Raw genomic sequence first — 3,981 nt, 5'->3', positions numbered from 1 at the left:
TAAATCAGTGATTCTTATAGTGTAGGCCAATGATCCATGATTATGTTGATGGGCTAAACTAATCCATGGATAGTCCATGGAGGTTAAATCCATGGAGCATGTGAATGTGGAAATTCATGGGTCATTAGGGTTTACAAAGTGTAACCCTAGCATGTGGAACACTATAAATAAAGCCCACCTAGAGACAAAATCGGTTGCCACTTACTTCTCAAGAGGGTGAAGTTGATTTTGTACTAGTAACCTATTCTCTCAAGCCTCCTCTTGCATATTGGTGTTTGTGAACCAATAGAGGCATCACACTTGAGGTGCTCATGCTTTCAAAGGTCAAGAACTACAAGTACTTCAAAAAGGTAAGTCATCTAACTATTTGTATCATTCAACTGTTTAAATGTATGCTAGTTGGGACAATACTTTGGAAAAATGAAAATATGCATGTATAATTAGAGAAAACATACATCCAAATCATTTAGGGTTGTATGTGCACTATAGGAGTGTTATAGTGCTCAAAAGCCAACCGTATTTTTAACCACTAGGACCGAGTATGATTTCGTCATTAGAAATATTTCATGAGAGGCATTGCGGCACATAAGTGTGGGGTAACTTTCCTACACGAGAGCGGAACATGGCTTTTTCAAAAGCCATTACGTATACGAGAGACAAGAAGAGTGTGTGGCCGACACGAATCTAGTTCTTATTATTCACTATTCCAGGATCTTCATATTTTTTGTTATATGATATTTTTGCCAATCGCTTCACGCACTGAGTCCCGATTTGAGAAGAAAACCAGCTAATCTAGGTTTGAGTTTTCCAACAGATTATGGAGCAACATAATTCTCAAGCAACCCATTATCATTTTGATCTCACCACAACTACCTTAAGCGAGTATGTTCCTTTTTCTCATTTTATCTTTTATGTGCTTTAATTGTTTATGCATACAATGAGTTCATTGTATGAAATAAGTGTAGGGTAGGGCGTCGAAAAAGGATTTTCAAGTATAATTGAAAATTTTGCTAGATTTGAAATATTTAAAACTTTTTTTATAGACTTGAAATATGGTCTAGTTAAGAAATCTAGTAAAATTTAAATGTTTTGATATTATTGCATTAGGATTTAAGTTGCTTGTGTTGTGTGGGACTATTCGATGTGAACTCTAAAGTTTAATTGAACCAATATGTTTTAGTATATTTGCGGCTTTCCAGTCCTAGTGAAATAATGAGACAAAAACGTGACTTATGAAGTTTGAAGGACATAATAAGTGTTTCATTGTGAATACCTGATCCTAATAAAAAACATTATGGTGACTGATTAATCTCCTAGGTCCTTTCTGTTAAAATAAAGCAAGTCAAATTACAAGTAATATCTGTTTAATTTTCTACATTGTTGAGTCTAGTTAAATATGTATAGTAAGTAATAGTTGAGGAGTGGAACCACTTTGTGGCCTTTGAAACTCAATGAGTATCCCCGCTTCCCAGGATATTATATATATCTATCCACCTATTTATAAAAGCTTGGATGGATGGGAAGAAAGATCGTTTAAATGGGTTTCGTAGAAAGTCATTGTTGGGTCTAAAAATGATTTATACTTTGCTTCTCTAAGAATTATTGTTTTATCATTTGGGCCAAAAGTCATCAACCTGAATCTCCTCTAAAGGCACCACCATTGAGTCGTCCACTAGGCATTTCCGCAGCTGCGAGACGTGGAAGGTGTTGTGGATCTGACTAACTTCGACTGGCAGATCCATCCGGTATGCCACCTTGCCCACCTGGGCTAGAACCCTGAAGGGTCCAATGTACCTGGGGCCCAACTTGCCCCGCTTCTTGAATCGGATGACGCCCTTCCATGGCGACACCTTCAAGAGAACCATATCCCCGACCCGAAACTCCAGGTCTGATCGGCGCTTGTCGGCATAGCTTTTCTGCCGACTCTAAGCAGTCTGAAGCCTACTCCGCACCTGCTGAATCCTCTCAGTCGTCTTGAGTACCACTTCAGTGCTCCCCATGACCCTCTGGCCAACTTCGCCCTAACATATAGGGGTCCTGCACGTTCTCCCATACAACATCTCGAAGGGAGGACGGTCAATACTCGCGTGATAGCTGTTGTTGTATGAGAACTCAGCTAGAGGAAGATAGGTATCCTAACTACCACCGAAGTCTAGAACGTATGCTCGCAACATATCCTCAAGAGTCTGGATGTTCCGCTCACTCTGACCATCTGTCTACGGGTGAAAGGTGATGCTAAAATGTAGACGAGTGCCCAACTCGTCATGAAACTTCTTCCAAAACCTGGAAGTGAAACGCACATCCCTATCCGAAATCACTGATACCGGCACCCCGTGCCGTGCCATTATATCCCTGATATAGATGGCCAACTTTTTGGCCAATATGCTCTTCTGAATCGGAATAAAATTGGCGCTCTTGGTCAATCGATCCATGATGACCCATATGGAATCCACTCCTCGCGCGGTCCTAGGAAGCTTCGTGATAAAATCCATCGTAATATCTTCCCATTTCCACAGCGGGATATGAAACGGCTACATCTTGACGTGCGGTCTCTGATGCTCGGCCTTGACCTTCCTGCAAGTCAAACACCGCTCCACATACCAAGCCACATCCCGCTTCATGCAGGGCCACCAATAGTCTAAACGAAGATCCCTATACATCTTCGTTGCCCCAGGATGAATGGAGAATCGGGATTTGTGCACCTCCTCCATTAAGACCTGGTGTACGCCTGCGTGATATGGCACCCACACCCTACGGTGTAGTGTCAATTATCCTCGGCTGTCATAATCGAAGGAAGAAACCTGACCCACTATGCGCTCACTCTTCCGGTGTTCCTTCTTCATGGCCTCCTGCTGGGCTTCCCGAATCCGCTCCGATAGTGGAGTCACTACTGTCATCCGCATGCAAATATCCCTGATCGGCGCCGCCTTGCGGCTAAGCACATCGGCCACCACATTGGCCTTCCCCGGGTGGTAAATGATCTTACAATCATAATCCTTTACCACGTCAAGCCATCGACGCTTCCTCATGTTTAGATTCGGGTGGTCCATGTAAATAGTACACCGAACCCCATAGAGGTAATGCCGCCAAATCTTGAGGGCGAAGACCACCGCCCCCAACTCTAAATCATGCGTTGGGTAATTCGCCTCATGAGGCTTCAGCTGCTTCGAGGCATAAGCAATGACATGCCCTCTCTACATCAATACCGCACCCAAACTTGAAATAGACGCATCACAGTCTACCACAAAATCCTCTATGCCCTCTGGCAGGGCTAAGATTGGCACCTCGCACAATCTCTGCCTCAGAACCTCAAACGCTGCCTGCTGCTCAGGCCCCCATCGAAAGACCACGACTTTCTTGGTCAACCGTGTCAAGGGTATGACTATCTTGGAGAAGTCCTGAATGAATCTCCGATAGTAGCCCGCTAATCCCAGGAAACTCCGAATCTCGGATGGAGACTTTGGAACCTCCCACCTCATCACGGCCTCCACCTTGGCCGGATCCACTGAAATCCCGTCTGGGTTGACAAGGTGTCTGAGAAAATGCACCTCGTGCAACCATAACTCACACTTGGAGAACTTAGCATATAAGCTCTCCCTCCTCAGGGTATCCAACACCTCTCGCAGATGCCCCTCGTGCTCCTCCTGCGTCTTGAAATAAACCAAGATGTTGTCAATGAAAACTATCACAGACCGATCCAGCATCGGTCTACACACACGATTCATGAGGTCCATGAACGCGACAGGGGCATTGGTGAGCCCAAACGGCATCACCACGAACTCATAATGGCCATAGCGCGTCCGAAACGCGGTCTTCTGCCCATCCTCCTCTCTGACCCTCATCTGATGATAACCCGAACGCAAATCGATCTTAGAGAACCAAGATGCTCCCTATAACTGGTCAAAGAGATCATCAATCCTCGGGAGTGGGTAACGGTTCTTCACCGTTACCTTGTTCAGCTCCCGATAATCTATGCACATC

Source organism: Lactuca serriola, chromosome 3, assembly GCF_051521515.1.
Source record: "Lactuca serriola cultivar US96UC23 chromosome 3, Lser_US96UC23_V15, whole genome shotgun sequence".
NCBI classification, from domain to species: Eukaryota; Viridiplantae; Streptophyta; class Magnoliopsida; order Asterales; family Asteraceae; genus Lactuca; species Lactuca serriola.
The sequence above is the reverse complement of the archived record's forward strand: the minus strand, read 5'-3'. Positions refer to the sequence as shown.